General features: G+C 39.0%; 1 pseudogene; it reads right to left on the bottom strand.

The window, feature by feature from the left end:
* Positions 1 to 803: 803 nt before the first annotated feature.
* Positions 804 to 2,073, bottom strand: LOC102821910 (annotated as a pseudogene).
* Between the last annotated feature and the right edge of the window lie 11,006 nt (positions 2,074 to 13,079).

Here is a 13,079-nt window from a genome sequence, read left to right as displayed (position 1 = left end):
TTCACCACTGGACCAATAAACAACATTCTCATCAACGGAGAAAAGATTGGAGTTGTCAAGGACTTCATTCTTCTTGGATCAACTATTCAGCACTCAGAAAAGCAGCAGTCCAGAAATCAAATGATGTATTGCATTAGGCAAATCTGCTGCACAAGACCTTTTTAAAGTGTTGAAGAGCCAAGATGTCAGCTTGAGGACCAAGGTGTTCCTGACCCAAGCTGTGGTATTTTCAATAACCTCATAGGCATGCAAAACCTGGACAGTGAATAAGGAAGACCATAGAAGAATTGATGCTTGTGAGTTATGGTGTTGGAGGAGAATATATATATATATAATTTTTCAATGCATTTAAAAATAGCTTTATCAGTATTTCCTTGATAATACATAAAAAAAAAAAACAATTTTTTAGTACATGTTGCAAATATTGCATGATACCTAATGTTTCATCTGCAAACCCTAGCCATCATTTCTTAAAGAATAGGAAGTTTAATGACTTAGATAAAAATAAATTTTATTTCCTTCAGGATTATGAAAATGTTAGTTTCTTTCTAAAAATCCTTAAAAATATGGTACAAACTTAGAAGAATAAACCTGTTTAGCTGTTCCCTCAACATTTTAGGGGAAAAAGTCTGATTTTAAAATAAAAGTATCTGATACTTTAAAAACTATTTTATAAAATAAACATGTTAGAATTTATCATTGCATTCCTACAAATAGTGCAACCGAATAAAAATAAAAACATTATAAATGTTTGACTTTACCCTTCAGTCAATCAAAAATCTTTTTTTTTGGACCTAAAATAATCAAAATGTAGGAGACTGTGGATATTCACCATAGCCCCTCATTTTCTCAAGGTCTTCATCTGTTTCTGGACTGCTCATTGTGGATGCTTTTTCTTGGTTACTACTATCTGTATCTGTTTTAGATTGTTGTTTTTCTAACTCTAGCAGCCGTGATTTCTTGAATTTCCATCCATCAGCCACATCTAATGCTTTATGCTTCGATATATGCTGTGTGCAAGTTTGACTGGCTTCGTGAACATCATAGGTGTATTCTACCATTAAGGTCAGTTTGTCAACCATTTCAAGATGGTGGTTGGTGTTACAGCAAGTTTTAGAAACGTGTCTGTTTTGCAGAGAGATAACACACAGATGAAGAAGTTCAGAATCTGGAAATAATGTCCTTAAAGCCTGACAAAGAAAAATGTTTTCCTGGGGTTCTTCTGGGTTACTCCTCTCTCCTGCTACTTGAATCTGAGCTTGTTTTCTTTTTTTGATTTCTTGTTTTAATCTGTTTACATCTTTTATAAGTTTCTCTACTGCTCTTTCACTGCTTTCTACTTCTTTACATACACTCCTTAATTCTTCTTGTAACGAAGCATACATTTTGTTTATCTTCTGTACCTCCTTTAAAGATCCATCTTCTTCAAAAAAATCAGAGCTGTGTGCCTTTACTGCTCAGTTGAAACCCATGGACGTACAGGAACCTGACGTAGTTTTGTAACCCAGCTGTTCAGACATACCCAGATTGGCAACCACTAAAGGTACTCTATGAAAAAGTCCTTCTTGAGGTTTATGTTCCAACCGATGAGTAGAGCAGTTTTCTGTTATTATACTTGGTGTTAGTAGCAGGAAAACAAGCTCCGGATTTGAAAGATGCTTTATTAAGTTTTTGTGAAGCAGTCTCTCTCTGAATGTCATAATCTGATCTTAATGACGTCGGAATTTGTACCAACCTACCACATTCTTTTTGACATTGGTAATATTTTCTTCAGTGCTTGCTCATTTACTTCACCTAGAGAATTATAAAACCTAAAAAGCTGATGCATTGGAATATACTTCTGAATATCTGCTGCTTCCTATGTGCCATGGGTCTCACTTTAAACCAGTCTTCACCAATTGTATAAACAACTTCAACTTCATCCATTTGGGAGTCAGTAATGCTATTCTTGGTTTCACCTTTCACTTCCCCAAGGAGAAAACCTTCCGTGTCCGAGTTGGTGTTGAGGTGCTGGAAGGCCAATGAGACGAGCACAAAACTGGAGAGCACCGTCGACGTGCTCTCACCCTCCATGATCACATGAGGCTGTAGAAAAGGTGGAGGAGAATATTTAAAGTGCCATGGGCTGCCAAAAGTACCAACAGATCCGTGTTGGAAAAAGTGCAGCCAGAGTGCTCCTTGGAGGCCAGGATGGCCAAACTTTGTTTCTCATACTTCGCACCCATTGTCAGGAGGGACCAGTCACTGGAGAAGGAAATCATGTTTGGTAAGGTGGAAGGTCAGAGAAAAAGAGGAAGACCCTCAGAGAGATGGATTTGCAAAGTGGCAGCAACAATGGGCTCAAGCATGACAATAATTGTGAGGTTGGCCCAGGATCGGGCAGTGTTTTGTTCTGTTGTGCCTAGTGTCGCTATGAGTCTGTACAGACTTGATGGCACCTAACAACAACAAAAACAATTCTGGAGCCTTGTTTTTTGTGAATGCCTTCAGCGTACCTTGGGATTATTCTTTCAGTGCCATCAGTTCTTGCTCATATGCTATATTTTAAAATGATTGTACATTTACAATTTCTTTTTGATACAGTGACTCTGTGTTCCTTCCATTTTATTTTTTTTTATTGTTTTATTGTGAATTATGTGATAGTTTACATGGGAGAACATTAGCTTTACATTCATCCTTTCATATATCATTTCATTGCCATGGTTATAATCCCCTCCATGCATCATCAACCAACCAAAGGGTATACCCTGCAAGATAGCTCCCCAGTCATCAGCATATAGCCCCTCTTCCTCTCTGCGTCTAGAACCCCCAACTGTTCCATCTCTCCATGTCATCGTCTCTGCCTCCATCTCCAGCATCACTGTTTCTCCTTTGATGGTCCCAGGGACCTCTTGTATTGCAAAGTCAATCACTCCCCTCCTTTTGCTATAAAATGTCTACCTTTACATTTCCAACCCTCACAGTCAGTTCTGATAACAATTATTCACTATTGTGCCACAAGAGACCTATCCCCATCTCCTTTTATCAGCCCTAACCAGACAGATTGGATACTACTCAGTGGAGATTCTTCCTTCCTCCACGCTCTCTGGATGTAGGCTCCCTCTTGAAAGCTTGTAAGCTAGTCACTTCTTGCCTTTGTAGGCCCCACCCCCCTTTTTGGGTAGCCAATGTCCAAGTTGCCCATCCCTGTCTAACCTGTGTAGTGAGAGGGTCGGAATGATCCTCTCTGTAAAGATTTGTTCCCTCTTTTGAGCTACTGCATCTATAGGTGAAGGTGAATTTCATCAAATTGTATCAGATTACTCTTTTTTCCGTCTTCTTTCTTATTCTAGTTGAACTCTGATCATCCAGTCATTGAAGCCATGTCAAGTGGGTATTATCTGCAAGTGTGGGTGTTCTTATGCATATGCCCTCTCTTTTTATCAACTGGACCTTCCATTTTCATTCAATATTTTCCCCCGTAGAATCAGTATTGCCACCTGTGGCTTGATTTTTTTCCTTCAGTTCTTTCAACTTGAGAAATGCTTAGTGTGTTCTTCCATTTTGTTTTCCTAACTCTAGCTCTTTGCACATATCATTTTAATATTTGACTTTTTCTTTTTGAACTGCCTTTTAAATTTTTTTGTTCAGCTCATTTATTTCCTCATTTCTTCCATTTGCTTTAGCATCTCTACTTTTGAGAGTAAATATCAAGAGTCTCTTCTGACATTCATTTTGTTCTTTTCTATGTTTCCTTTCTTTAATGATCTTGTGCTTTCTTCCTGTATAATGTTCTTGTTATCATCTCACAGCTCTTCTTGCCTTATGTTATTAGTGTCTAATGCCTCAAATCTCTTTTTGAGATGATCTCTAAACTCAGGTTCTATATGTTCAAGGACTTATTTTGGCTCTTGTTGACGTGTTTTAATTATGTTCAGCTTCATCCTGAGCTTGTATAGGAGTAATTGATGGTCTGTCCAACAGTCTGTCCCTGGCCTTGATTTGGCTGGTGTTATTGAGCTTTTCCACTGTTTCTTCTCACAGATGTGGTTAATTTGATGCCCGTGTATTCGATCTAGAGATCTATATGTACAATCAACTTTAAAAAAAAAAATCGTTACCTCTTTTACTGCTTGATGAAGTTCCAAAATTTGCTAAGTACATATTTACAGGTGACCAAAACAACTGCTACCTGATGGCTACAGTATTTTACCCTGTAGGTCTCATGTTTGTTTGATTTGGGGAAGAGGGATTTGTGAGGTGGTAAAAATGACAGGGTTGTGTTCTATCACCACACTTATTCAATCTGTACACAGAGCAAATAATCTGAGAAGCTGGATTTTGTAAAGAAAAACATGACATCAGGGTTGGAAGAAGACTCATTAACAACTTGTAATATGCAGATGATACAACCTTGCTGCTGAAAGCAAAGAAGACTTAAAATACTTACTAATGTGAAGATCAAAGACCACAGCCTTTGGTATGAGTTGTACCTCAGTGTAAAGAAAACAAAAATACTCACCAATAAACAACATCAAGATAAATGGAGAACAGGTTGAAGTTGTCAAAGACTTCATTTTGCTTGGATCAACAATAAACATTGTGGAAACAGCAGTCAAGAAATCAAAGGACATATTGCATTAGGCAAATCTGCTGCACAAGACCTCTTTGAAGTATTCAAGAGCAAAGATGTTAGTTTGAGGACTAAAGTGTGCCTGACCCAAGCCATGGTATTTTCAATAACCTCATATGCATGTAAAAGTTGGACCATGAGTAAAGAAGACCATAGAAGAATTGATGCATTTGAGTTACAGTGTTAGAGGAGAATATTTAAAGTACCATGGACTGTCAAAAGAACAAACCAATCTGTGTTGGACAAGTGCAGCCAGAATGCTCCTTGCAAGTCAGAATGGCCAGACTTCATCTCTCATACTTTGGATATATAGTCAGGAGGGACTAGTCCTTGGAGAATGACTTCATGCTTGGTAGAGTGGAGGTTTCAGTGAAAAAGAGCAAAACCCCCAACAACATGGATTGACACAGTGGCAGCAGCAATGGGCTCAAGAGTAGCAATGATTGTGGGGTTAGTACAGGATTGGGTAGTGTTTTGTTCTGTTGTGCATAGGGTTACTCTGAGTTGATACTGACTCGACAGCACCTAACAATAACCAGTGAAAGAAATTAAGTGTCTAGATCTCTAACGAGGGTGAATGATGTGATGTAGCTTTCTGAATTAAATGTTTATATTTTGTCATCTCCTGGATCCTTGCAGAGCATTGTGCCTTTACTTCACTATGAAGATGCATAATCAACTTTTATGTTATTTTAAAAAGTTAATTGAAATGAATAAGTCATTGGTCTTGCCAAATTCTATCATGAGATCTTCTGCATCATATCTATCACCAAGGTCATATTTTCCAACTACTAATCATTCCTCTTCATTCCAACCTTCTCATTCCAATTACCAGTAGTTATCAATACATCTTGATTATGGTTTGCTCAATTTCAGATTCACGAAGATTGTAGTATTCTTCAGTCACCTCATCATTGGAATTAGTGGCTGGTGGATAAATTTGAATGATAGTTGTACTTAGTCTTCCTTGTAGGTTTATGGATATTATTCTCTCAAAGACAGCATTATAGTTCAAGATGAATCTTGAAATTTTCTTTCTGAAGATGAATTCAACGCCATTCCTCTTGAGTTTTTTTATTCCTTGCATAGTAAACCATATGATTGTCAAATTCAAAATAAAAATTCAACACTAGTCCATTTCAGCTCGCTAATACATAGGATATCAATTTTTATGCATTTCATTTCATTTTTGACACTTTCCAGTTTTCCTAGATTGATATTTCATACATTCAATGCTCTGATTATTAATGGTGTTGGCAGTGATTTCACCTCATTTTGAGTTATACCCCATCAACAAATGAAGATCTTGAAAGATTTACACCATTCACATCATCATGGTCAAATCTACTTTGAGGAGGCAGCTCTTCCTCCATCATATTTTGAGTGCCTTCCAACCTGAGGAGCTCATCTTTAGGCACTGGATCTGGCAATGCGCTACTGCTGTTCATAAGATTTTCAGTGGCTAAACATTGAGAAGTAGTCTGCCTTTCCTTCTTCCTAGACTGTCTTAGCCTGGAAGTTCAGGTGAAACATATCCACTGTGGGTGACCCTGCTGGGATTTCAAATACTGGCAGCATAGCTTCCAGCATCACAGCAACATGTAAACCACCACAGTAAGACAAACTGATAGATGAGTGGTGGTGCAGTAATGTAACAGGATATAAAATTAACATTTTTTGTTGTTGTTAAGTGATGTCAAGTTGGTTCCGACCCATGACAACCCTGTATAGGGTTTCCAGGGAGTGGCTGGTGAATTTGAACTACTGACCTTGTGGTTCAAACCGACTTTGCAGTCCAGCGCATTCACCCACAGTGACACATTACTCCAAATTAACATAAAGAATTAAATAATCCTCACAGAGATAATGACCTAACCATAGAAAAAACAAAACAAATTTAAATAATCAGGAATAAATTTAAAAAGATATATGTAAAATCTATACGAAGAAAAACTTAAAACCATCCAAATGACACCACAGTTGGCTTAAACAAATGAAAAGACATGACCTTTTCTTGGACTGGAAGATTCAAGATAAAAGTGTAAAGTATCCCTACTTCTTACATTAATTTATAAATGCAAATACCTAAGTGTTCTTCTTTAGGACAGTCATGGATTAAATTGTGTTCCCCCAAATATGAGAGCCAGTAGATAGGTTTATGGTTGGGGGACAACAACACTAGCAAGGTATGCTCACTATGGAATGGTCAAACATTCAGGATCAAAATGGCACCATTTTCCTAAAGACAAAATTTAGAAGGGATAGGAAGGTGGTGGAATGCAGGTGGGAACCACAGGGAGGAAGTAGGATTACTGTTGTTGCATGGAGGGGATTGTAATCATCGAGATGAAACAAAGTGTATTATTTGTTGAATGAAAAGCTGATGATCTTGTCTGCAAGTCTTCACTTAATTCACAATAAAAATTTTAAAGAAATCTTGGTTTGGTTGGATCATGATTCTTAGTGGCATGATGAGCTCCCATGATGTGATTTGATGTGATAAACAATTAGAGAATTAAGGATGGGTAGTGCAGTGACTCCATAGTATAAATATTGGACTGTGAACCACAAGATTGACAATTTGAGCCCACCAACTTCTCTGTAGCAGAAAGATGAGGCTTTCTGCTTCTGAAATGATTTACAAGCATTTGAAACCCTATACAAAATGGCTATGAGTTGGTACCAACTCAAAGACATCATCATCAGCAACAAACAACAGCCTTATTCCCATCACAACCTCAATCCAATGTATGGGAGATCCCCAAAGGTATGGCATGCAACATCTTTTATCTTACAAGTGATAAAAAGGGAGAGACATGAGCCCAGAAAGAAGGACCCAACACCACTAAGAAAGAAGAGCCAGGAGTGGAATGCATCCTTTGCCCCGGGGCCCCTGCACTGTGAAGCTCCTAGATCCAGAGAATGATTCTTAGAGATCTCTAAGGAATACTGGCCCTACAGATGTTGAAAGGAAACAAAGACTTTTCCCAGAGCCAGGACTCTGAATTCAAGTTTCCAGCCTCCCAAACTGAGAGAATAAATTTCTGTTGTTAAAGCTATCCATGTGTGGTATTTCTGTTATAACAGTACTAGATAACTAAGACAAGGATTCTAAAATTTATATAAAAAAATAAGCAAAGTTGAACAACAGAATGGAGTATGAGGCCATCTCTAGCAGATGTTAAAAATACTATAGAGTCCATAGTTAAAAGTAGGATGGTGATTTGTTGTTGTAAAGTACAGTCACGCCAGTAGAAATCATGGTCAGATCTCTGATTGTCTGACTCCCTGATGGGAGAAGTCTGTGGACATTATTGGCTTCATGCAAAATGGCACAACCATATATGTATTCCCCTTGATGTGTTTTAATGAAGTGCATACATACAAGAGCAGGAAATGACACATGCGTGGGGCTATTATCTGCTGCCTTTAGGATTGGAAATCACCCAAATATTTTGTGAGGTTCTGCTTGAAACTGTAGTAGACACACACAAATTGTAAAGGGTAAAGCTCAATACAGAGTAATAGCCAGCACCTGTAGTTAAGTGAAAAATAGGGTGCAAGTCTGTAAATAGAGTACACTATCTTTTGTACTAAAAGGTTTCACAAAAGAAACACTGAAAGAATAAACCAGAAGTTAATGGAAACAAGTACGTGTAGGAAGCATTGAGGAGCAGGGTGGAGGGAGCAGGCTTGGAAGCACGGCTTCTTATTTGTTGTTGTTTATAAACATATATAGCACAACCTTTGCCAATTCAACATTTTCCAGGTGCACAATTTAGTGATACCAATTATATGAATCATGCTGGGCAACCCTCACCCATAATTGTCACTGAATTTCCATCACTATAAACAGACTCTCTCTGGAGTCATGTGTAGCCTCTTTAGAATGTCCTTTCACTTTTGACTTTTGAACCAGTTTAGTGTTTTATGTATTTGAAAAATTATACTGAGAGGAAGAAAAATTGCTGATATTGAAAATAAGCTGGAACTAAAAAGAACCTAACTCCATATCTTATAGGCACCATAACACCACAAAATAAAAATAATTGTAAACAGTTTTAGAACGCTCTACTTTTGCTATCTATCCAACCTGAACAAAACGAGAAAAGACTTAAACTGCATAGTTTGGGTTGAAAATAAAGTTGTAAAAGACAATTTTGAAAGACTGGAAATTTAAACATGACCTGGGTATGAGATGAGATGAAGGGTCATTTTAATTTGGTAGGGGCAGTAGAGTCTTATTGTTGTTGCTGAGTCAGTTCTGATTCATAGCAACTCTGTATAGGTTTTCTGAGGAACGGATGGTTAGTTTGAATCATCAACCTTGTGGTTCAAACCAATACTTATGTAGAAAAATCTTTGGGGTTTTTTTTTGTGTGTAGTTACATGTAAAGTATTTACATGTAAAATGCCATAGTGTCCATAATCTACTCTAAAACATTTCAGCCACAAAGTCATTAAAGCAAGTATCACAATTGGTAACAGTTGTTACAACTAGGAGGCCGGTATGTGGATGTTCATTGTCCTGTTCTCTTTCCTCTTCTAGCTGTTTGAAAATTTTCATAAATTAAAATTACAATGCTGACTGAAAAAGAGAACAAGGGGGTGCAATCTACACAATGAAGACCAACAAGGAAACTAGGAGGGGGGTCATTTAAGCTGATCCTTGATAATGAAGAGGTGAATGCTCAGAGAGCAAGAGGCATGGGTCCCAGATGGGAGTGTGAGATGATGGACAGGGATAAGGGTGTGTGGACTTGGGCAGGTGTGTGAGTATCCCACAGGCAATGGTGTGGGATACTGGGCAGAGGGAAGAGGCATGGAATCCCGGTTTGGGGTATGGGTCAGTCATAGGCAAGGGCATGGGGTTGAGGATGAAGGGTTTGGGGCAGAAAGTAAAGGTGTGGAGTCCCAAGTAATGGGGTATGTGGGGCTATAGTCAGTGTTGCTGTAAGGTCTTGGGCAGTTGTAAGAGTGTGGAGTCACAGACAGATGACATGGTATTCCAGTTCTTTATTTTAAGCATCCTTCCTTCCTTTTGCCTGAAAAACAATTCACTCAAAAAAGTAATAAAGAGTAACTGGTCTCATAAGAAATCAGTTCTTCTACAAAGGCCAAGTTTTAGCCTTTTGCATTAACCAGTTCGTTCTCATCTTCTGCCAGTTGCTTTCTGAAAACCAAGAAGGAAGGCGCCAGAGACCACACAGCTGTTCCTTGAAACATGGATGAGAAGGTAGGAGTGGGGATGGAGTAGGGTGCAACTCCTTATTCTTTGCTGTGACCACAACATCCATATGTCAATGGTCCCCTTGTGAATTTGGACTGGCACAGAGATAGGGGTCATAGGCAAGGCCTGGCCACCTGTGGGTAGTCCAGATCTGGAGGGAACTGAAGCCTGACCTGGTGCATTTCATGACTAGTAGTGCCAGATTCTGTGGACCCTTGGATGTCTACTATAACATTTCCAAAATTAGTCTAGGATATCAACATCTAACTTGCAATTTCTTTCTTTATTGTTGTTGTTAGTTGCCATCAAGTAGATTCCAACTCATGTTGATACCATGTGTGCAGAAGAGAGCTGCTCCACAGAGTTTTCAATGGCTGAGTTTTCAGAAGTAAGTCACCAGGCCTTTCTGCTGAAGCATGTCTGGACTCAAACCTCCAACGTTTCATTTATCAGTTGAGCAAGTTCATTGCATCACCTAGTTCACTGTTTGGACTTCTAGAGTGTATGTTGTTGATAGTTGCTGTTGAGTAGATTCCAATTCTTGCAGACCCCATGTGTGCTGAGTCAACCTGTTTCTTAGGGTTTTCAAAGCTGTGACCTTTTGGAAGCAGATCACCAGGCTTGTCTCCACAGGTACCTCTGAGTAGACTTGAACCACCAGCCTTTTGATTAGGGACTCCTTTCTCTCTTGTTGTTAAGCTGTTACATAACAACCCTGTATGGGGTTTCCAAGGGTCAACTGTTGGGTTTGAACTGTCTATGTTGTGGTTAGCAGTCCAGTGCTTATCCTCCAGTGCCACATCAAGACTTTCTTTCTTAGTGAGATATCTAAAATCAGGGCTATCTAGCAACTGACAGCATCTTTGATTCTGCTGAACTCACGCCAATAGATGATTAGTCACTGTAAGTACAGGGCTTTGCTGGTGTCCTTTTAATTTTTTTCCTTTTGATGGAGCAAGGTCCTGTCTTGGAGTCCATGAACCCAACTGAGGAATGGAGAATGACCGGAGATAAGTATGTGTCATGTTCTTTTTGGCCAAGCATTTTTCTAAAGAATTCAAAATCCACACTCAGGACTATGTATATACTCTGAAGAGCAAAAAAACTTGAACTTAATTGTTAAAAGCACTAAAAAGTCTGTGTGTGCATTTCCAGGTAGACTTTCGCAGGTTCCTGGATGGAGAAGGACATTTGACAGCATCCAAGTCAATATCTCGCTGCATGGTATGGATGAAAGAAGCTTTTTCCAGTTATCATGGAGTTGACTCTGACTCATAGTGACCCCTGTGTGTCAAAGGAGAACTGTGTTTCACAGTGTTTTCAGTGGTTGAAAGTAGACCATCAGGCCTTTTTTCCAAGGTGCCTCTAGTTAGCCTCAAACCTCCAAGCTTTCTGATTCTTTTCAGAGCAGTTGGTAGTGGTAGCCAGATATCATTAGTTCTTCTGGACTCAAAGTCATGGTGACTGATGTTCACTTGCTCCATTGGTCTACTAGACTAGTTGATTCCAAGCATCTTCACTTTTCATCACTCTTCTTTCTTCCACACATGGAGAGACCAATAGTTCCACCTTAGATGACCACTCATGAGCTTTTAAGACCCCAGACACACTACTCACCAAAGTAGAATGTATAACATCGCCTTTGTGGAATATGCTATGCCAGTTGATCATGGTGTCCCCTGAGACTCTAGTCTTGAGCCCCGGACCCATAAGATGTTTGATTATATCTAAGAAGTTTTCATCATATCCGCCCTCCCCCTGTACATTTCACCATGTTCATAGGTGTGTTTGCAGCAAAGGTAAATGCCCATGTACAAAAATCCTGTCAATCCCTTATATATTTGTGGGTACACTCCCACTCTCCCTCCTGAACATCTGTCCATGTAGCTATCTGCAGAACACAGTTGTTCCAGGATTCTGTATATAACATTATTTCCCTTTATCCCCCTTTAGCCCTGTATCTTATTTTGTGTGTGTGTGAACGGAGTGATAGTTTACATGGGAGAACATCGGCTTTACACCATTGTTTCACTGCAATGATTACAATCTCCTCTGTGCATCATCATTCAACAGTATTTGCTTCCATTCCTTCTGTTTTTCTTTTTCTTTTCTTTTTGCAGGGTGGGGCGGGGGTGGGGAGATGTGCACAAAACCACTCAGGAATATATAATACTTTAAACAACCAAAGGGCACATTCTGCAAGCCTGCCTCCTGGCTGCCAGTCCCTCTCTTTCCATGAGTCTAGAGTCCTCAGCTGCTCCCTCTCTCTGTGTCTCCATCTCTGCCTGTATCTCTGGTGTGGCTGCTTCTCTGGATAGGGTACCACATTCCATTTGTGCTCTTCTCCTTTACCTCCCTGTATCTCCACCTGTCTTTACCCTGTATCTTCACCTGTCTTCATCATTCTTCTGTCAACATCCCTCTTCTTCTATATTGCCCTCCCCATCAGCTGAGCTAACATGTGTCTACCTTCTAGTCAGCTAACTACCTTTCTTTCCCTCCCAACCCTGGCAACAAACAAAGTATATTTCTTGTATTATGAAAATGTTTATTTAGTTTTTACAATAGTTGTTGATGTTGTTGTTAAGTGCCATCGAGTCAATTCCGACCCATAGTCACCCTATATAGGGTTTCTGAAGAGTGCTGGTGAGTGTGAACCCCTGAACTTGCAGTTCAAATGGCTTTGCAGTTTGGCACATTAACCCACAGCGCCACACCAGTAGTCTCATACAATATTTGTCCTTTTGTGGTTGATGAATTTCACTCAGCATAATGTCCTGCAAGTTCATCCTTATTATGTGATGTTTCTTAGATTAATCATTATTCTTCAATGTTGCACAGTATTCTACTGTGTATATGTACCACAGTTTATCCATTTTTCCATTGATGAGTATTTAGATTGTTTCTATGTTTTTGCTATTGTGAATAAATCTGTGATCAACATCAGTGTGCATATATGTACTTGAGGTATGGCTCTTATTTCTTAAGGATATATACCAAGTAGAGAGATGTTGGATCATACAATATTTTTATTGACAACTTTTTAGGAAAACACCATAAAATTTTCCACAGTGGTTGCACCGTTTTACAGTCCCACCAGTAATGTAGGAGGGTTGCAGTGTCTCCATACACTCACCAGCATTTGTTGTTTTCTGTTTTTAATTTCTATTAATGCAGGGGCAAAATGATATCCCACTGTGTTTTTATTTTTGCAATGTAATTTTTTTTTTTTTTTTT

This window comes from Chrysochloris asiatica, unplaced genomic scaffold (genome assembly GCF_000296735.1).
Source record: "Chrysochloris asiatica unplaced genomic scaffold, ChrAsi1.0 scaffold00354, whole genome shotgun sequence".
NCBI lineage: Eukaryota > Metazoa > Chordata > Mammalia > Afrosoricida > Chrysochloridae > Chrysochloris > Chrysochloris asiatica.
This window is presented reverse-complemented; position numbering and strand designations above follow the sequence as displayed.